The 21,153-nt window shown below is 59.5% G+C and overlaps 10 non-coding genes across 10 annotated transcripts; all 10 read right to left on the bottom strand.

Annotated features, from left to right (window-relative positions):
* Positions 1 to 569: 569 nt before the first annotated feature.
* LOC125344571 lies at positions 570 to 663 on the bottom strand. Its single transcript, XR_007209583.1, has one exon. It is a non-coding gene; the product is annotated as a small nucleolar RNA SNORD116 (small nucleolar RNA).
* Positions 664 to 2,777: 2,114 nt separating this feature from the next.
* LOC125344583 lies at positions 2,778 to 2,871 on the bottom strand. The gene has a single exon (XR_007209594.1). It is a non-coding gene; the product is annotated as a small nucleolar RNA SNORD116 (small nucleolar RNA).
* Positions 2,872 to 4,984: 2,113 nt separating this feature from the next.
* LOC125344584 lies at positions 4,985 to 5,078 on the bottom strand. Its single transcript, XR_007209595.1, has one exon. It is a non-coding gene; the product is annotated as a small nucleolar RNA SNORD116 (small nucleolar RNA).
* A 2,114-nt stretch (positions 5,079 to 7,192) lies between these two features.
* On the bottom strand, positions 7,193 to 7,286 carry LOC125344585. The gene has a single exon (XR_007209596.1). It is a non-coding gene; the product is annotated as a small nucleolar RNA SNORD116 (small nucleolar RNA).
* Positions 7,287 to 9,400: 2,114 nt separating this feature from the next.
* On the bottom strand, positions 9,401 to 9,494 carry LOC125344586. Its single transcript, XR_007209597.1, has one exon. It is a non-coding gene; the product is annotated as a small nucleolar RNA SNORD116 (small nucleolar RNA).
* A 2,114-nt stretch (positions 9,495 to 11,608) lies between these two features.
* Positions 11,609 to 11,702, bottom strand: LOC125344572. The gene has a single exon (XR_007209584.1). It is a non-coding gene; the product is annotated as a small nucleolar RNA SNORD116 (small nucleolar RNA).
* Positions 11,703 to 13,815: 2,113 nt separating this feature from the next.
* Positions 13,816 to 13,909, bottom strand: LOC125344573. Its single transcript, XR_007209585.1, has one exon. It is a non-coding gene; the product is annotated as a small nucleolar RNA SNORD116 (small nucleolar RNA).
* Positions 13,910 to 16,020: 2,111 nt separating this feature from the next.
* Positions 16,021 to 16,114, bottom strand: LOC125344574. Its single transcript, XR_007209586.1, has one exon. It is a non-coding gene; the product is annotated as a small nucleolar RNA SNORD116 (small nucleolar RNA).
* A 2,114-nt stretch (positions 16,115 to 18,228) lies between these two features.
* LOC125344575 lies at positions 18,229 to 18,322 on the bottom strand. Its single transcript, XR_007209587.1, has one exon. It is a non-coding gene; the product is annotated as a small nucleolar RNA SNORD116 (small nucleolar RNA).
* A 2,114-nt stretch (positions 18,323 to 20,436) lies between these two features.
* Positions 20,437 to 20,530, bottom strand: LOC125344576. Its single transcript, XR_007209588.1, has one exon. It is a non-coding gene; the product is annotated as a small nucleolar RNA SNORD116 (small nucleolar RNA).
* Between the last annotated feature and the right edge of the window lie 623 nt (positions 20,531 to 21,153).

A 21,153-nucleotide genomic window follows, 5' to 3' on the forward strand; every position in this document is an offset into this window, starting at 1 on the left:
TTGTTCTCGGGGCTCCACCCAATATTCCAATACCACGGGGGGAGCCACTTCTTAACTGGGTGGCGGCACCATCGTCCCGAGCATGGGATCGCCTACGTACTAAGCCCAAGAACCATACTCCGCCACCCGCACACTCGAGAGAGTAACAATGAGGACCTGGCCTACAATCTCGAGGCTTCTGGTGTATGCTACCTAACCCAAGCCCCAATCTAGGCAGCGAAATCCTAAGACCGCACTTGGGGGAATGGCAAAGTCCTGGCCATCCAATCTACAAGCCACCCATGAGAAAGCCTAGCTCCTTCCTCCTCCCTCCTCGACCGGGCACATCAGTACTGGCCAGCCACTGGCCTACCCCACAAGACGCCGCCAGGCAACAACCCAGGGATGCTCAATGGGGACAGCGGAAACTGGCCTACTGACCGGGCTCACAAGTCACAGCAAGCAGAGGATGACAGTGTCTGATTGCCTGTAAGGCTGTCTTGACAGGGGGCCTGGCAGGTGGAAACAATGTGTGTGACTGAGTGCATGTCGGGTCCCACTCCTACGCTGCCTGAGGAGAGCCAAGCACTGGACCTCAGTCACGATGAGAACGACGGTTATAGAGTTTTCACTCATTTTGTTCAGCTTCCAAGGAATGTTATTTTGGGGAGTCATCATCGATCCAACACATCCTCTGGGCGCCAGGCAGGTCACGGCACGGCACGGCACGGCACGCATGGCGCAAGCAGCCGTGGCCGGGCCAAATGGCCAGCCTTGACGAACCCGGACACACAGCGAGGGCAATGCAAACACCTGGGGCACAGTAAGGCTTACCTTCCTCTGCTGGGGTGGATGCGCTGAGCAGGGCGGGACGCAGAGCCGGTCGGGCACCTCAGCCCCTTCCAGCTTACACTGCTCTCTGGCCTGGGGGCCAACGTGCAACCACACTCAAACAAGGATGGCATGCTGGGACATCAGCGACTGGGAGACAGGAGAAATCAAGAGGTCTTTTCAGAAAAGGATCAAGGCCAAGGGCTCAGCCCTCAGGCCAACTCCTGGCTGGCCCCAGCCCCGTATCGCTCTTCTAATTGCCCCTGGGACCCTCAAGGGGTCCTTCACCACCATGAGCATGGGTGCTCTGCTAAACCAAGCCCTACATGGGGCCAGTGTCCGCGCGTGAGCGCACGTGTACGCTCAACTATATGTGTCTCAGGCTGTGTTCCAGTGTGCCTGTGTTTGTCTGTTTGGTGGTGTGTGGGTGCCTCGCTTGGGGATGTGAGGGGGTGCGCACAGGGGGTGTGCAAAAATCTGTGTGGCCAGGCTCCCCTGTGCCAGCCAGGCCGCTCTGGCATCGGGGGGACATCTGCCCTTACACCCTGCCTTGGAAGGGCGGCTGCTGGCTCCAGCCCCGCCCAATCCGTTCTCTGCTCCCTCCATGCCCGACTTTTGTCACCAGCCGTGTGCCCAACAAACCGGGCCCGGGTACCCTGGCACTAAGCTGCTTCAACTTCCAATTTCCTGCACTGCCTCTCCAAGGCCAGACACCCCCACCCCTCCCCTCTGCTGGTCTGAGGACTCACAGCTAGCCACTGTCTGCATCCTCCTAAGAGCCCCAGCACACAAGGCCCAATTCCATACATAGCCTGCCCACAGCCAGCCGCCCCTCAGCCAGGACTGCCCCATTAGCATACACCCAAGCGGCCCAAGGCCCAGCAAGTCTGTGTGTCCCTTTTGGCAATCAGAGGTCGACTTCTGGTCCCTTTGGCAATCAGAGTTTGGGTCGGCTGCCACGGACACACGCTAGGAGCAGAGAAATGCACGAAGCCCTAGACTAGCACACCCCATCGTCTAAGCCCTGGGGTCCTGGCATTCCTTCTCAGAGCCGCCACCACCTCAGCTGCAGACTGAGGTATTCACGGGCACAAAGGGCAGGCCACCCTCGCCCTGCCGGCCCTGCAAAGGCTGGCACCTAACCTGGAAGACACGCAGAGGCCAGGTCTTGCCAGGCCCTGTACTGTCACTTAAGTCACTCTGTGCTTGACGGCAGCCCCCCGCTGGCTCGAATCCACACCACGGCGTGGGCACAGCACCAGAAAGACACCCGACACCACCAACTCCATGCCGGGGAGGACCCAGGCAAAGGATGAGCAGTCCTCGCCAACGATTACGAATCCACCTCCTGCCACCATCGCAACCCCAGCCGTGGCCCTTGCAACCTGCAACTAAACTTTGTTCTCGGGGCTCCACCCAATATTCCAATACCACGGGGGGAGCCACTTCTTAACTGGGTGGCGGCACCATCGTCCCGAGCATGGGATCGCCTACGTACTAAGCCCAAGAACCATACTCCGCCACCCGCACACTCGAGAGAGTAACAATGAGGACCTGGCCTACAATCTCGAGGCTTCTGGTGTATGCTACCTAACCCAAGCCCCAATCTAGGCAGCGAAATCCTAAGACCGCACTTGGGGGAATGGCAAAGTCCTGGCCATCCAATCTACAAGCCACCCATGAGAAAGCCTAGCTCCTTCCTCCTCCCTCCTCGACCGGGCACATCAGTACTGGCCAGCCACTGGCCTACCCCACAAGACGCCGCCAGGCAACAACCCAGGGATGCTCAATGGGGACAGCGGAAACTGGCCTACTGACCGGGCTCACAAGTCACAGCAAGCAGAGGATGACAGTGTCTGATTGCCTGCAAGGCTGTCTTGACAGGGGGCCTGGCAGGTGGAAACAATGTGTGTGACTGAGTGCATGTCGGGTCCCACTCCTACGCTGCCTGAGGAGAGCCAAGCACTGGACCTCAGTCACGATGAGAACGACGGTTATAGAGTTTTCACTCATTTTGTTCAGCTTCCAAGGAATGTTATTTTGGGGAGTCATCATCGATCCAACACATCCTCTGGGCGCCAGGCAGGTCACGGCACGGCACGGCACGGCACGCATGGCGCAAGCAGCCGTGGCCGGGCCAAATGGCCAGCCTTGACGAACCCGGACACACAGCGAGGGCAATGCAAACACCTGGGGCACAGTAAGGCTTACCTTCCTCTGCTGGGGTGGATGCGCTGAGCAGGGCGGGACGCAGAGCCGGTCGGGTACCTCAGCCCCTTCCAGCTTACACTGCTCTCTGGCCTGGGGGCCAACGTGCAACTACACTCAAACAAGGATGGCATGCTGGGACATCAGCGTCTGGGAGACAGGAGAAATCAAGAGGTCTTTTCAGAAAAGGATCAAGGCCAAGGGCTCACCCCTCAGGCCAACTCCTGGCTGGCCCCAGCCCCGTATCTCTCTTCTAATTGCCCCTGGAACCCTCAAGGGGTCCTTCACCACCATGAGCATGGCTGCTCTGCTAAACCAAGCCCTACATGGGGCCAGTGTCCGCGCGTGAGCGCACGGGTACGCTCAACTATATGTGTCTCAGGCTGTGTTCCAGTGTGCCTGTCTTTGTCTGTTTGGTGGTGTGTGGGTGCCTCGCTTGGGGATGTGAGGGGGTGCGCACAGGGGGTGTGCAAAAATCTGTGTGGCCAGGCTCCCCTGTGCCAGCCAGGCCGCTCTGGCATCGGGGGGACATCTGCCCTTACACCCTGCCTTGGAAGGGCGGCTGCTGGCTCCAGCCCCGCCCAATCCGCTCTCTGCTCCCTCCATGCCCGACTTTTGTCACCAGCCGTGTGCCCAACAAACTGGGCCCGGGTACCCTGGCACTAAGCTGCTTCAACTTCCAATTTCCTGCACTGCCTCTCCAAGGCCAGACACCCCCACCCCTCCCCTCTGCTGGTCTGAGGACTCACAGCTAGCCACTGTCTGCATTCTCCTAAGAGCCCCAGCACACAAGGCCCAATTCCATACATAGCCTGCCCACAGCCAGCCGCCCCTCAGCCAGGACTGCCCCATTAGCGTACACCCAAGCGGCCCAAGGCCCAGCAAGTCTGTGTGTCCTTTTGGCAATCAGAGGTCGACTTCTGGTCCCTTTGGCAATCAGAGGTTGGGTCGACTGCCACGGACACACCCTAGGAGCAGAGAAATGCACGAAGCCCTAGACTAGCACACCCCATCGTCTAAGACCTGGGGTCCTGGCATTCCTTCTCAGAGCCGCCACCACCTCAGCTGCAGACTGAGGTATTCACGGGCACAAAGGGCAGGCCACCCTCGCCCTGCCGGCCCTGCAAAGGCTGGCCCCTAACCTGGAAGACACGCAGAGGCCAGGTCTTGCCAGGCCCTGTACTGTCACTTAAGTCACTCTGTGCTTGACGGCAGCCCCCCGCTGGCTCGAATCCACACCACGGCGTGGGCACAGCACCAGAAAGACACCCGACACCACCAACTCCATGCCGGGGAGGACCCAGGCAAAGGATGAGCAGTCCTCGCCAACGATTACGAATCCACCTCCTGCCACCATCGCAACCCCAGCCGTGGCCCTTGCAACCTGCAACTAAACTTTGTCCTAGGGGCTCCACCCAATATTCCAATACCACGGGGGGAGCCACTTCTTAACTGGGTGGCGGCACCATCGTCCCGAGCATGGGATCGCCTACGTAATAAGACCAAGAACCATACTCCGCCACCCGCACACTCGAGAGAGTAACAATGAGGACCTGGCCTACAATCTCGAGGCTTCTGGTGTATGCTACCTAACCCAAGCCCCAATCTAGGCAGCGAAATCCTAAGACCGCACTTGGGGGAATGGCAAAGTCCTGGCCATCCAATCTACAAGCCACCCATGAGAAAGCCTAGCTCCTTCCTCCTCCCTCCTCGACCGGGCACATCAGTACTGGCCAGCCACTGGCCTACCCCACAAGACGCCGCCAGGCAACAACCCAGGGATGCTCAATGGGGACACCGGAAACTGGCCTACTGACCGGGCTCACAAGTCACAGCAAGCAGAGGATGACAGTGTCTGATTGCCTGCAAGGCTGTCTTGACAGAGGGCCTGGCAGGTGGAAACAATGTGTGTGACTGAGTGCATGTCGGGTCCCACTCCTACGCTGCCTGAGGAGAGCCAAGCACTGGACCTCAGTCACGATGAGAACGACGGTTATAGAGTTTTCACTCATTTTGTTCAGCTTCCAAGGAATGTTATTTTGGGGAGTCATCATCGATCCAACACATCCTCTGGGCGCCAGGCAGGTCACGGCACGGCACGGCACGGCACGCATGGCGCAAGCAGCCGTGGCCGGGCCAAATGGCCAGCCTTGACGAACCCGGACACACAGCGAGGGCAATGCAAACACCTGGGGCACAGTAAGGCTTACCTTCCTCTGCTGGGGTGGATGCGCTGAGCAGGGCGGGACGCAGAGCCGGTCGGGCACCTCAGCCCCTTCCAGCTTACACTGCTCTCTGGCCTGGGGGCCAACGTGCAACCACACTCAAACAAGGATGGCATGCTGGGACATCAGCGACTGGGAGACAGGAGAAATCAAGAGGTCTTTTCAGAAAAGGATCAAGGCCAAGGGCTCAGCCCTCAGGCCAACTCCTGGCTGGCCCCAGCCCCGTATCGCTCTTCTAATTTCCCCTGGGACGCACAAGGGATCCTTCACCACCATGAGCATGGGTGCTCTGCTAAACCAAGCCCTACATGGGGCCAGTGTCCGCGCGTAAGCGCACGTGTACGTTCAACTATATGTGTCTCAGGCTGTGTTCCAGTGTGCCTGTGTTTGTCTGTTTGGTGGTGTGTGGGTGCCTCGGTTGGGGATGTGAGGGGGTGCGCACAGGGGGTGTGCAAAAATCTGTGTGGCCAGGCTCCCCTGTGCCAGCCAGGGCGCTCTGGCATCGGGGGGACATCTGCCCTTACACCCTGCCTTGGAAGGGCGGCTGCTGGCTCCAGCCCCGCCCAATCCGTTCTCTGCTCCCTCCATGCCCGACTTTTGTCACCAGCCGTGTGCCCAACAAACCGGGCCCGGGTACCCTGGCACTAAGCTGCTTCAACTTCCAATTTCCTGCACTGCCTCTCCAAGGCCAGACACCCCCACCCCTCCCCTCTGCTGGTCTGAGGACTCACAGCTAGCCACTGTCTGTATCCTCCTAAGAGCCCCAGCACACAAGGCCCAATTCCATACATAGCCTGCCCACAGCCAGCCGCCCCTCAGCCAGGACTGCCCCATTAGCATACACCCAAGCGGCCCAAGGCCCAGCAAGTCTGTGTGTCCCTTTTGGCAATCAGAGGTTGACTTCTGGTCCCTTTGGCAATCAGAGGTTGGGTCGGCTGCCACCGACACACCCTAGGAGCAGAGAAATGCACGAAGCCCTAGACTAGCACACCCCATCGTCTAAGACCTGGGGTCCTGGCATTCCTTCTCAGAGCCGCCACCACCTCAGCTGCAGACTGAGGTATTCACGGGCACAAAGGGCAGGCCACCCTCGCCCTGCCGGCCCTGCAAAGGCTGGCCCCTAACCTGGAAGACACGCAGAGGCCAGGTCTTGCCAGGCCCTGTACTGTCACTTAAGTCACTCTGTGCTTGACGGCAGCCCCCCGCTGGCTCGAATCCACACCACGGCGTTTGCACAGCACCAGAAAGACACCCGACACCACCAACTCCATGCCGGGGAGGACCCAGGCAAAGGATGAGCAGTCCTCGCCAACGATTACGAATCCACCTCCTGCCACCATCGCAACCCCAGCCGTGGCCCTTGCAACCTGCAACTAAACTTTGTTCTCGGGGCTCCACCCAATATTCCAATACCACGGGGGGAGCCACTTCTTAACTGGGTGGCGGCACCATCGTCCCGAGCATGGGATCGCCTACGTAATAAGCCCAAGAACCATACTCCGCCACCCGCACACTCGAGAGAGTAACAATGAGGACCTGGCCTACAATCTCGAGGCTTCTGGTGTATGCTACCTAACCCAAGCCCCAATCTAGGCAGCGAAATCCTAAGACCGCACTTGGGGGAATGGCAAAGTCCTGGCCATCCAATCTACAAGCCACCCATGAGAAAGCCTAGCTCCTTCCTCCTCCCTCCTCGACCGGGCACATCAGTACTGGCCAGCCACTGGCCTACCCCACAAGACGCCGCCAGGCAACAACCCAGGGATGCTCAATGGGGACAGCGGAAACTGGCCTACTGACCGGGCTCACAAGTCACAGCAAGCAGAGGATGACAGTGTCTGATTGCCTGCAAGGCTGTCTTGACAGGGGGCCTGGCAGGTGGAAACAATGTGTGTGACTGAGTGCATGTCGGGTCCCACTCCTACGCTGCCTGAGGAGAGCCAAGCACTGGACCTCAGTCACGATGAGAACGACGGTTATAGAGTTTTCACTCATTTTGTTCAGCTTCCAAGGAATGTTATTTTGGGGAGTCATCATCGATCCAACACATCCTCTGGGCGCCAGGCAGGTCACGGCACGGCACGGCACGGCACGCATGGCGCAAGCAGCCGTGGCCGGGCCAAATGGCCAGCCTTGACGAACCCGGACACACAGCGAGGGCAATGCAAACACCTGGGGCACAGTAAGGCTTACCTTCCTCTGCTGGGGTGGATGCGCTGAGCAGGGCGGGACGCAGAGCCGGTCGGGCACCTCAGCCCCTTCCAGCTTACACTGCTCTCTGGCCTGGGGGCCAACGTGCAACCACACTCAAACAAGGATGGCATGCTGGGACATCAGCGACTGGGAGACAGGAGAAATCAAGAGGTCTTTTCAGAAAAGGATCAAGGCCAAGGGCTCAGCCCTCAGGCCAACTCCTGGCTGGCCCCAGCCCCGTATCGCTCTTCTAATTGCCCCTGGGACCCTCAAGGGGTCCTTCACCACCATGAGCATGGGTGCTCTGCTAAACCAAGCCCTACATGGGGCCAGTGTCCGCGCGTGAGCGCACGTGTACGTTCAACTATATGTGTCTCAGGCTGTGTTCCAGTGTGCCTGTGTTTGTCTGTTTGGTGGTGTGTGGGTGCCTCGGTTGGGGATGTGAGGGGGTGCGCACAGGGGGTGTGCAAAAATCTGTGTGGCCAGGCTCCCCTGTGCCAGCCAGGCCGCTCTGGCATCGGGGGGACATCTGCCCTTACACCCTGCCTTGGAAGGGCGGCTGCTGGCTCCAGCCCCGCCTAATCCGCTCTCTGCTCCCTCCATGCCCGACTTTTGTCACCAGCCGTGTGCCCAACAAACTGAGCCCGGGTACCCCGGCACTAAGCTGCTTCAACTTCCAATTTCCTGCACTGCCTCTCCAAGGCCAGACACCCCCACCCCTCCCCTCTGCTGGTCTGAGGACTCACAGCTAGCCACTGTCTGCATTCTCCTAAGAGCCCCAGCACACAAGGCCCAATTCCATACATAGCCTGCCCAAAGCCAGCCGCCCCTCAGCCAGGACTGCCCCATTAGCGTACACCCAAGCGGCCCAAGGCCCAGCAAGTCTGTGTGTCCCTTTTGGCAATCAGAGGTCGACTTCTGGTCCCTTTGGCAATCAGAGGTTGGGTCGGCTGCCACCGACACACCCTAGGAGCAGAGAAATGCACGAAGCCCTAGACTAGCACACCCCATCGTCTAAGACCTGGGGTCCTGGCATTCCTTCTCAGAGCCGCCACCACCTCAGCTGCAGACTGAGGTATTCACGGGCACAAAGGGCAGGCCACCCTCGCCCTGCCGGCCCTGCAAAGGCTGGCCCCTAACCTGGAAGACACGCAGAGGCCAGGTCTTGCCAGGCCCTGTACTGTCACTTAAGTCACTCTGTGCTTGACGGAAGCCCCCCGCTGGCTCGAATCCACACCACGGCGTGGGCACAGCACCAGAAAGACACCCGACACCACCAACTCCATGCCGGGGAGGACCCAGGCAAAGGATGAGCAGTCCTCGCCAACGATTACGAATCCACCTCCTGCCACCATCGCAACCCCAGCCGTGGCCCTTGCAACCTGCAACTAAACTTTGTTCTCGGGGCTCCACCCAATATTCCAATACCACGGGGGGAGCCACTTCTTAACTGGGTGGCGGCACCATCGTCCCGAGCATGGGATCGCCTACGTACTAAGCCCAAGAACCATACTCCGCCACCCGCACACTCGAGAGAGTAACAATGAGGACCTGGCCTACAATCTCGAGGCTTCTGGTGTATGCTACCTAACCCAAGCCCCAATCTAGGCAGCGAAATCCTAAGACCGCACTTGGGGGAATGGCAAAGTCCTGGCCATCCAATCTACAAGCCACCCATGAGAAAGCCTAGCTCCTTCCTCCTCCCTCCTCGACCGGGCACATCAGTACTGGCCAGCCACTGGCCTACCCCACAAGACGCCGCCAGGCAACAACCCAGGGATGCTCAATGGGGACAGCGGAAACTGGCCTACTGACCGGGCTCACAAGTCACAGCAAGCAGAGGATGACAGTGTCTGATTGCCTGTAAGGCTGTCTTGACAGGGGGCCTGGCAGGTGGAAACAATGTGTGTGACTGAGTGCATGTCGGGTCCCACTCCTACGCTGCCTGAGGAGAGCCAAGCACTGGACCTCAGTCACGATGAGAACGACGGTTATAGAGTTTTCACTCATTTTGTTCAGCTTCCAAGGAATGTTATTTTGGGGAGTCATCATCGATCCAACACATCCTCTGGGCGCCAGGCAGGTCACGGCACGGCACGGCACGGCACGCATGGCGCAAGCAGCCGTGGCCGGGCCAAATGGCCAGCCTTGACGAACCCGGACACACAGCGAGGGCAATGCAAACACCTGGGGCACAGTAAGGCTTACCTTCCTCTGCTGGGGTGGATGCGCTGAGCAGGGCGGGACGCAGAGCCGGTCGGGCACCTCAGCCCCTTCCAGCTTACACTGCTCTCTGGCCTGGGGGCCAACGTGCAACCACACTCAAACAAGGATGGCATGCTGGGACATCAGCGACTGGGAGACAGGAGAAATCAAGAGGTCTTTTCAGAAAAGGATCAAGGCCAAGGGCTCAGCCCTCAGGCCAACTCCTGGCTGGCCCCAGCCCCGTATCGCTCTTCTAATTGCCCCTGGGACCCTCAAGGGGTCCTTCACCACCATGAGCATGGGTGCTCTGCTAAACCAAGCCCTACATGGGGCCAGTGTCCGCGCGTGAGCGCACGTGTACGCTCAACTATATGTGTCTCAGGCTGTGTTCCAGTGTGCCTGTGTTTGTCTGTTTGGTGGTGTGTGGGTGCCTCGCTTGGGGATGTGAGGGGGTGCGCACAGGGGGTGTGCAAAAATCTGTGTGGCCAGGCTCCCCTGTGCCAGCCAGGCCGCTCTGGCATCGGGGGGACATCTGCCCTTACACCCTGCCTTGGAAGGGCGGCTGCTGGCTCCAGCCCCGCCCAATCCGTTCTCTGCTCCCTCCATGCCCGACTTTTGTCACCAGCCGTGTGCCCAACAAACCGGGCCCGGGTACCCTGGCACTAAGCTGCTTCAACTTCCAATTTCCTGCACTGCCTCTCCAAGGCCAGACACCCCCACCCCTCCCCTCTGCTGGTCTGAGGACTCACAGCTAGCCACTGTCTGCATCCTCCTAAGAGCCCCAGCACACAAGGCCCAATTCCATACATAGCCTGCCCACAGCCAGCCGCCCCTCAGCCAGGACTGCCCCATTAGCATACACCCAAGCGGCCCAAGGCCCAGCAAGTCTGTGTGTCCCTTTTGGCAATCAGAGGTCGACTTCTGGTCCCTTTGGCAATCAGAGTTTGGGTCGGCTGCCACGGACACACGCTAGGAGCAGAGAAATGCACGAAGCCCTAGACTAGCACACCCCATCGTCTAAGCCCTGGGGTCCTGGCATTCCTTCTCAGAGCCGCCACCACCTCAGCTGCAGACTGAGGTATTCACGGGCACAAAGGGCAGGCCACCCTCGCCCTGCCGGCCCTGCAAAGGCTGGCACCTAACCTGGAAGACACGCAGAGGCCAGGTCTTGCCAGGCCCTGTACTGTCACTTAAGTCACTCTGTGCTTGACGGCAGCCCCCCGCTGGCTCGAATCCACACCACGGCGTGGGCACAGCACCAGAAAGACACCCGACACCACCAACTCCATGCCGGGGAGGACCCAGGCAAAGGATGAGCAGTCCTCGCCAACGATTACGAATCCACCTCCTGCCACCATCGCAACCCCAGCCGTGGCCCTTGCAACCTGCAACTAAACTTTGTTCTCGGGGCTCCACCCAATATTCCAATACCACGGGGGGAGCCACTTCTTAACTGGGTGGCGGCACCATCGTCCCGAGCATGGGATCGCCTACGTACTAAGCCCAAGAACCATACTCCGCCACCCGCACACTCGAGAGAGTAACAATGAGGACCTGGCCTACAATCTCGAGGCTTCTGGTGTATGCTACCTAACCCAAGCCCCAATCTAGGCAGCGAAATCCTAAGACCGCACTTGGGGGAATGGCAAAGTCCTGGCCATCCAATCTACAAGCCACCCATGAGAAAGCCTAGCTCCTTCCTCCTCCCTCCTCGACCGGGCACATCAGTACTGGCCAGCCACTGGCCTACCCCACAAGACGCCGCCAGGCAACAACCCAGGGATGCTCAATGGGGACAGCGGAAACTGGCCTACTGACCGGGCTCACAAGTCACAGCAAGCAGAGGATGACAGTGTCTGATTGCCTGCAAGGCTGTCTTGACAGGGGGCCTGGCAGGTGGAAACAATGTGTGTGACTGAGTGCATGTCGGGTCCCACTCCTACGCTGCCTGAGGAGAGCCAAGCACTGGACCTCAGTCACGATGAGAACGACGGTTATAGAGTTTTCACTCATTTTGTTCAGCTTCCAAGGAATGTTATTTTGGGGAGTCATCATCGATCCAACACATCCTCTGGGCGCCAGGCAGGTCACGGCACGGCACGGCACGGCACGCATGGCGCAAGCAGCCGTGGCCGGGCCAAATGGCCAGCCTTGACGAACCCGGACACACAGCGAGGGCAATGCAAACACCTGGGGCACAGTAAGGCTTACCTTCCTCTGCTGGGGTGGATGCGCTGAGCAGGGCGGGACGCAGAGCCGGTCGGGTACCTCAGCCCCTTCCAGCTTACACTGCTCTCTGGCCTGGGGGCCAACGTGCAACTACACTCAAACAAGGATGGCATGCTGGGACATCAGCGTCTGGGAGACAGGAGAAATCAAGAGGTCTTTTCAGAAAAGGATCAAGGCCAAGGGCTCACCCCTCAGGCCAACTCCTGGCTGGCCCCAGCCCCGTATCTCTCTTCTAATTGCCCCTGGAACCCTCAAGGGGTCCTTCACCACCATGAGCATGGCTGCTCTGCTAAACCAAGCCCTACATGGGGCCAGTGTCCGCGCGTGAGCGCACGGGTACGCTCAACTATATGTGTCTCAGGCTGTGTTCCAGTGTGCCTGTCTTTGTCTGTTTGGTGGTGTGTGGGTGCCTCGCTTGGGGATGTGAGGGGGTGCGCACAGGGGGTGTGCAAAAATCTGTGTGGCCAGGCTCCCCTGTGCCAGCCAGGCCGCTCTGGCATCGGGGGGACATCTGCCCTTACACCCTGCCTTGGAAGGGCGGCTGCTGGCTCCAGCCCCGCCCAATCCGCTCTCTGCTCCCTCCATGCCCGACTTTTGTCACCAGCCGTGTGCCCAACAAACTGGGCCCGGGTACCCTGGCACTAAGCTGCTTCAACTTCCAATTTCCTGCACTGCCTCTCCAAGGCCAGACACCCCCACCCCTCCCCTCTGCTGGTCTGAGGACTCACAGCTAGCCACTGTCTGCATTCTCCTAAGAGCCCCAGCACACAAGGCCCAATTCCATACATAGCCTGCCCACAGCCAGCCGCCCCTCAGCCAGGACTGCCCCATTAGCGTACACCCAAGCGGCCCAAGGCCCAGCAAGTCTGTGTGTCCTTTTGGCAATCAGAGGTCGACTTCTGGTCCCTTTGGCAATCAGAGGTTGGGTCGACTGCCACGGACACACCCTAGGAGCAGAGAAATGCACGAAGCCCTAGACTAGCACACCCCATCGTCTAAGACCTGGGGTCCTGGCATTCCTTCTCAGAGCCGCCACCACCTCAGCTGCAGACTGAGGTATTCACGGGCACAAAGGGCAGGCCACCCTCGCCCTGCCGGCCCTGCAAAGGCTGGCCCCTAACCTGGAAGACACGCAGAGGCCAGGTCTTGCCAGGCCCTGTACTGTCACTTAAGTCACTCTGTGCTTGACGGCAGCCCCCCGCTGGCTCGAATCCACACCACGGCGTGGGCACAGCACCAGAAAGACACCCGACACCACCAACTCCATGCCGGGGAGGACCCAGGCAAAGGATGAGCAGTCCTCGCCAACGATTACGAATCCACCTCCTGCCACCATCGCAACCCCAGCCGTGGCCCTTGCAACCTGCAACTAAACTTTGTCCTAGGGGCTCCACCCAATATTCCAATACCACGGGGGGAGCCACTTCTTAACTGGGTGGCGGCACCATCGTCCCGAGCATGGGATCGCCTACGTAATAAGACCAAGAACCATACTCCGCCACCCGCACACTCGAGAGAGTAACAATGAGGACCTGGCCTACAATCTCGAGGCTTCTGGTGTATGCTACCTAACCCAAGCCCCAATCTAGGCAGCGAAATCCTAAGACCGCACTTGGGGGAATGGCAAAGTCCTGGCCATCCAATCTACAAGCCACCCATGAGAAAGCCTAGCTCCTTCCTCCTCCCTCCTCGACCGGGCACATCAGTACTGGCCAGCCACTGGCCTACCCCACAAGACGCCGCCAGGCAACAACCCAGGGATGCTCAATGGGGACAGCGGAAACTGGCCTACTGACCGGGCTCACAAGTCACAGCAAGCAGAGGATGACAGTGTCTGATTGCCTGCAAGGCTGTCTTGACAGGGGGCCTGGCAGGTGGAAACAATGTGTGTGACTGAGTGCATGTCGGGTCCCACTCCTACGCTGCCTGAGGAGAGCCAAGCACTGGACCTCAGTCACGATGAGAACGACGGTTATAGAGTTTTCACTCATTTTGTTCAGCTTCCAAGGAATGTTATTTTGGGGAGTCATCATCGATCCAACACATCCTCTGGGCGCCAGGCAGGTCACGGCACGGCACGGCACGGCACGCATGGCGCAAGCAGCCGTGGCCGGGCCAAATGGCCAGCCTTGACGAACCCGGACACACAGCGAGGGCAATGCAAACACCTGGGGCACAGTAAGGCTTACCTTCCTCTGCTGGGGTGGATGCGCTGAGCAGGGCGGGACGCAGAGCCGGTCGGGCACCTCAGCCCCTTCCAGCTTACACTGCTCTCTGGCCTGGGGGCCAACGTGCAACCACACTCAAACAAGGATGGCATGCTGGGACATCAGCGACTGGGAGACAGGAGAAATCAAGAGGTCTTTTCAGAAAAGGATCAAGGCCAAGGGCTCAGCCCTCAGGCCAACTCCTGGCTGGCCCCAGCCCCGTATCGCTCTTCTAATTTCCCCTGGGACGCACAAGGGATCCTTCACCACCATGAGCATGGGTGCTCTGCTAAACCAAGCCCTACATGGGGCCAGTGTCCGCGCGTAGCGCACGTGTACGTTCAACTATATGTGTCTCAGGCTGTGTTCCAGTGTGCCTGTGTTTGTCTGTTTGGTGGTGTGTGGGTGCCTCGGTTGGGGATGTGAGGGGGTGCGCACAGGGGGTGTGCAAAAATCTGTGTGGCCAGGCTCCCCTGTGCCAGCCAGGGCGCTCTGGCATCGGGGGGACATCTGCCCTTACACCCTGCCTTGGAAGGGCGGCTGCTGGCTCCAGCCCCGCCCAATCCGTTCTCTGCTCCCTCCATGCCCGACTTTTGTCACCAGCCGTGTGCCCAACAAACCGGGCCCGGGTACCCTGGCACTAAGCTGCTTCAACTTCCAATTTCCTGCACTGCCTCTCCAAGGCCAGACACCCCCACCCCTCCCCTCTGCTGGTCTGAGGACTCACAGCTAGCCACTGTCTGTATCCTCCTAAGAGCCCCAGCACACAAGGCCCAATTCCATACATAGCCTGCCCACAGCCAGCCGCCCCTCAGCCAGGACTGCCCCATTAGCATACACCCAAGCGGCCCAAGGCCCAGCAAGTCTGTGTGTCCCTTTTGGCAATCAGAGGTTGACTTCTGGTCCCTTTGGCAATCAGAGGTTGGGTCGGCTGCCACCGACACACCCTAGGAGCAGAGAAATGCACGAAGCCCTAGACTAGCACACCCCATCGTCTAAGACCTGGGGTCCTGGCATTCCTTCTCAGAGCCGCCACCACCTCAGCTGCAGACTGAGGTATTCACGGGCACAAAGGGCAGGCCACCCTCGCCCTGCCGGCCCTGCAAAGGCTGGCCCCTAACCTGGAAGACACGCAGAGGCCAGGTCTTGCCAGGCCCTGTACTGTCACTTAAGTCACTCTGTGCTTGACGGCAGCCCCCCGCTGGCTCGAATCCACACCACGGCGTGCACAGCACCAGAAAGACACCCGACACCACCAACTCCATGCCGGGGAGGACCCAGGCAAAGGATGAGCAGTCCTCGCCAACGATTACGAATCCACCTCCTGCCACCATCGCAACCCCAGCCGTGGCCCTTGCAACCTGCAACTAAACTTTGTTCTCGGGGCTCCACCCAATATTCCAATACCACGGGGGGAGCCACTTCTTAACTGGGTGGCGGCACCATCGTCCCGAGCATGGGATCGCCTACGTAATAAGCCCAAGAACCATACTCCGCCACCCGCACACTCGAGAGAGTAACAATGAGGACCTGGCCTACAATCTCGAGGCTTCTGGTGTATGCTACCTAACCCAAGCCCCAATCTAGGCAGCGAAATCCTAAGACCGCACTTGGGGGAATGGCAAAGTCCTGGCCATCCAATCTACAAGCCACCCATGAGAAAGCCTAGCTCCTTCCTCCTCCCTCCTCGACCGGGCACATCAGTACTGGCCAGCCACTGGCCTACCCCACAAGACGCCGCCAGGCAACAACCCAGGGATGCTCAATGGGGACAGCGGAAACTGGCCTACTGACCGGGCTCACAAGTCACAGCAAGCAGAGGATGACAGTGTCTGATTGCCTGCAAGGCTGTCTTGACAGGGGGCCTGGCAGGTGGAAACAATGTGTGTGACTGAGTGCATGTCGGGTCCCACTCCTACGCTGCCTGAGGAGAGCCAAGCACTGGACCTCAGTCACGATGAGAACGACGGTTATAGAGTTTTCACTCATTTTGTTCAGCTTCCAAGGAATGTTATTTTGGGGAGTCATCATCGATCCAACACATCCTCTGGGCGCCAGGCAGGTCACGGCACGGCACGGCACGGCACGCATGGCGCAAGCAGCCGTGGCCGGGCCAAATGGCCAGCCTTGACGAACCCGGACACACAGCGAGGGCAATGCAAACACCTGGGGCACAGTAAGGCTTACCTTCCTCTGCTGGGGTGGATGCGCTGAGCAGGGCGGGACGCAGAGCCGGTCGGGCACCTCAGCCCCTTCCAGCTTACACTGCTCTCTGGCCTGGGGGCCAACGTGCAACCACACTCAAACAAGGATGGCATGCTGGGACATCAGCGACTGGGAGACAGGAGAAATCAAGAGGTCTTTTCAGAAAAGGATCAAGGCCAAGGGCTCAGCCCTCAGGCCAACTCCTGGCTGGCCCCAGCCCCGTATCGCTCTTCTAATTGCCCCTGGGACCCTCAAGGGGTCCTTCACCACCATGAGCATGGGTGCTCTGCTAAACCAAGCCCTACATGGGGCCAGTGTCCGCGCGTGAGCGCACGTGTACGTTCAACTATATGTGTCTCAGGCTGTGTTCCAGTGTGCCTGTGTTTGTCTGTTTGGTGGTGTGTGGGTGCCTCGGTTGGGGATGTGAGGGGGTGCGCACAGGGGGTGTGCAAAAATCTGTGTGGCCAGGCTCCCCTGTGCCAGCCAGGCCGCTCTGGCATCGGGGGGACATCTGCCCTTACACCCTGCCTTGGAAGGGCGGCTGCTGGCTCCAGCCCCGCCCAATCCGCTCTCTGCTCCCTCCATGCCCGACTTTTGTCACCAGCCGTGTGCCCAACAAACTGGGCCCGGGTACCCTGGCACTAAGCTGCTTCAACTTCCAATTTCCTGCACTGCCTCTCCAAGGCCAGACACCCCCACCCCTCCCCTCTGCTGGTCTGAGGACTCACAGCTAGCCACTGTCTGCATTCTCCTAAGAGCCCCAGCACACAAGGCCCAATTCCATACATAGCCTGCCCACAGCCAGCCGCCCCTCAGCCAGGACTGCCCCATTAGCGTACACCCAAGCGGCCCAAGGCCCAGCAAGTCTGTGTGTCCCTTTTGGCAATCAGAGGTCGACTTCTGGTCCCTTTGGCAATCAGAGGTTGGGTCGGCTGCCACCGACACACCCTAGGAGCAGAGAAATGCACGAAGCCCTAGACTAGCACACCCCATCGTCTAAGACCTGGGGTCCTGGCATTCCTTCTCAGAGCCGCCACCACCTCAGCTGCAGACTGAGGTATTCACGGGCACAAAGGGCAGGCCACCCTCGCCCTGCCGGCCCTGCAAAGGCTGGCCCCTAACCTGGAAGACACGCAGAGGCCAGGTCTTGCCAGGCCCTGTACTGTCACTTAAGTCACTCTGTGCTTGACGGCAGCCCCCCGCTGGCTCGAATCCACACCACGGCGTGGGCACAGCACCAGAAAGACACCCGACACCACCAACTCCATGCCGGGGAGGACCCAGGCAAAGGATGAGCAGTCCTCGCCAACGATTACGAATCCACCTCCTGCCACCATCGCAACCCCAGCCGTGGCCCTTGCAACCTGCAACTAAACTTTGTTCTCGGGGCTCCACCCAATATTCCAATACCACGGGGGGAGCCACTTCTTAACTGGGTGGCGGCACCATCGTCCCGAGCATGGGATCGCCTACGTACTAAGCCCAAGAACCATACTCCGCCACCCGCACACTCGAGAGAGTAACAATGAGGACCTGGCCTACAATCTCGAGGCTTCTGGTGTATGCTACCTAACCCAAGCCCCAATCTAGGCAGCGAAATCCTAAGACCGCACTTGGGGGAATGGCAAAGTCCTGGCCATCCAATCTACAAGCCACCCATGAGAAAGCCTAGCTCCTTCCTCCTCCCTCCTCGACCGGGCACATCAGTACTGGCCAGCCACTGGCCTACCCCACAAGACGCCGCCAGGCAACAACCCAGGGATGCTCAATGGGGACAGCGGAAACTGGCCTACTGACCGGGCTCACAAGTCACAGCAAGCAGAGGATGACAGTGTCTGATTGCCTGCAAGGCTGTCTTGACAGGGGGCCTGGCAGGTGGAAACAATGTGTGTGACTGAGTGCATGTCGGGTCCCACTCCTACGCTGCCTGAGGAGAGCCAAGCACTGGACCTCAGTCACGATGAGAACGACGGTTATAGAGTTTTCACTCATTTTGTTCAGCTTCCAAGGAATGTTATTTTGGGGAGTCATCATCGATCCAACACATCCTCTGGGCGCCAGGCAGGTCACGGCACGGCACGGCACGGCACGCATGGCGCAAGCAGCCGTGGCCGGGCCAAATGGCCAGCCTTGACGAACCCGGACACACAGCGAGGGCAATGCAAACACCTGGGGCACAGTAAGGCTTACCTTCCTCTGCTGGGGTGGATGCGCTGAGCAGGGCGGGACGCAGAGCCGGTCGGGCACCTCAGCCCCTTCCAGCTTACACTGCTCTCTGGCCTGGGGGCCAACGTGCAACCACACTCAAACAAGGATGGCATGCTGGGACATCAGCGACTGGGAGACAGGAGAAATCAAGAGGTCTTTTCAGAAAAGGATCAAGGCCAAGGGCTCAGCCCTCAGGCCAACTCCTGGCTGGCCCCAGCCCCGTATCGCTCTTCTAATTGCCCCTGGGACCCTCAAGGGGTCCTTCACCACCATGAGCATGGGTGCTCTGCTAAACCAAGCCCTACATGGGGCCAGTGTCCGCGCGTGAGCGCACGTGTACGTTCAACTATATGTGTCTCAGGCTGTGTTCCAGTGTGCCTGTGTTTGTCTGTTTGGTGGTGTGTGGGTGCCTCGGTTGGGGATGTGAGGGGGTGCGCACAGGGGGTGTGCAAAAATCTGTGTGGCCAGGCTCCCCTGTGCCAGCCAGGCCGCTCTGGCATCGGGGGGACATCTGCCCTTACACCCTGCCTTGGAAGGGCGGCTGCTGGCTCCAGCCCCGCCCAATCCGCTCTCTGCTCCCTCCATGCCCGACTTTTGTCACCAGCCGTGTGCCCAACAAACTGAGCCCGGGTACCCCGGCACTAAGCTGCTTCAACTTCCAATTTCCTGCACTGCCTCTCCAAGGCCAGACACCCCCACCCCTCCCCTCTGCTGGTCTGAGGACTCACAGCTAGCCACTGTCTGCATTCTCCTAAGAGCCCCAGCACACAAGGCCCAATTCCATACATAGCCTGCCCACAGCCAGCCGCCCCTCAGCCAGGACTGCCCCATTAGCGTACACCCAAGCGGCCCAAGGCCCAGCAAGTCTGTGTGTCCCTTTTGGCAATCAGAGGTCGACTTCTGGTCCCTTTGGCAATCAGAGGTTGGGTCGGCTGCCACCGACACACCCTAGGAGCAGAGAAATGCACGAAGCCCTAGACTAGCACACCCCATCGTCTAAGACCTGGGGTCCTGGCATTCCTTCTCAGAGCCGCCACCACCTCAGCTGCAGACTGAGGTATTCACGGGCACAAAGGGCAGGCCACCCTCGCCCTGCCGGCCCTGCAAAGGCTGGCCCCTAACCTGGAAGACACGCAGAGGCCAGGTCTTGCCAGGCCCTGTACTGTCACTTAAGTCACTCTGTGCTTGACGGCAGCCCCCCGCTGGCTCGAATCCACACCACGGCGTGGGCACAGCACCAGAAAGACACCCGACACCACCAACTCCATGCCGGGGAGGACCCAGGCAAAGGATGAGCAGTCCTCGCCAACGATTACGAATCCACCTCCTGCCACCATCGCAACCCCAGCCGTGGCCCTTGCAACCTGCAACTAAACTTTGTTCTCGGGGCTCCACCCAATATTCCAATACCACGGGGGGAGCCACTTCTTAACTGGGTGGCGGCACCATCGTCCCGAGCATGGGATCGCCTACGTACTAAGCCCAAGAACCATACTCCGCCACCCGCACACTCGAGAGAGTAACAATGAGGACCTGGCCTACAATCTCGAGGCTTCTGGTGTATGCTACCTAACCCAAGCCCCAATCTAGGCAGCGAAATCCTAAGACCGCACTTGGGGGAATGGCAAAGTCCTGGCCATCCAATCTACAAGCCACCCATGAGAAAGCCTAGCTCCTTCCTCCTCCCTCCTCGACCGGGCACATCAGTACTGGCCAGCCACTGGCCTACCCCACAAGACGCCGCCAGGCAACAACCCAGGGATGCTCAATGGGGACAGCGGAAACTGGCCTACTGACCGGGCTCACAAGTCACAGCAAGCAGAGGATGACAGTGTCTGATTGCCTGCAAGGCTGTCTTGACAGGGGGCCTGGCAGGTGGAAACAATGTGTGTGACTGAGTGCATGTCGGGTCCCACTCCTACGCTGCCTGAGGAGAGCCAAGCACTGGACCTCAGTCACGATGAGAACGACGGTTATAGAGTTTTCACTCATTTTGTTCAGCTTCCAAGGAATGTTATTTTGGGGAGTCATCATCGATCCAACACATCCTCTGGGCGCCAGGCAGGTCACGGCACGGCACGGCACGGCACGCATGGCGCAAGCAGCCGTGGCCGGGCCAAATGGCCAGCCTTGACGAACCCGGACACACAGCGAGGGCAATGCAAACACCTGGGGCACAGTAAGGCTTACCTTCCTCTGCTGGGGTGGATGCGCTGAGCAGGGCGGGACGCAGAGCCGGTCGGGCACCTCAGCCCCTTCCAGCTTACACTGCTCTCTGGCCTGGGGGCCAACGTGCAACCACACTCAAACAAGGATGGCATGCTGGGACATCAGCGACTGGGAGACAGGAGAAATCAAGAGGTCTTTTCAGAAAAGGATCAAGGCCAAGGGCTCAGCCCTCAGGCCAACTCCTGGCTGGCCCCAGCCCCGTATCGCTCTTCTAATTGCCCCTGGGACCCTCAAGGGGTCCTTCACCACCATGAGCATGGGTGCTCTGCTAAACCAAGCCCTACATGGGGCCAGTGTCCGCGCGTGAGCGCACGTGTACGCTCAACTATATGTGTCTCAGGCTGTGTTCCAGTGTGCCTGTGTTTGTCTGTTTGGTGGTGTGTGGGTGCCTCGCTTGGGGATGTGAGGGGGTGCGCACAGGGGGTGTGCAAAAA

Source organism: Perognathus longimembris, unplaced genomic scaffold, assembly GCF_023159225.1.
Source record: "Perognathus longimembris pacificus isolate PPM17 unplaced genomic scaffold, ASM2315922v1 HiC_scaffold_1589, whole genome shotgun sequence".
Classification (NCBI taxonomy): Eukaryota; Metazoa; Chordata; class Mammalia; order Rodentia; family Heteromyidae; genus Perognathus; species Perognathus longimembris.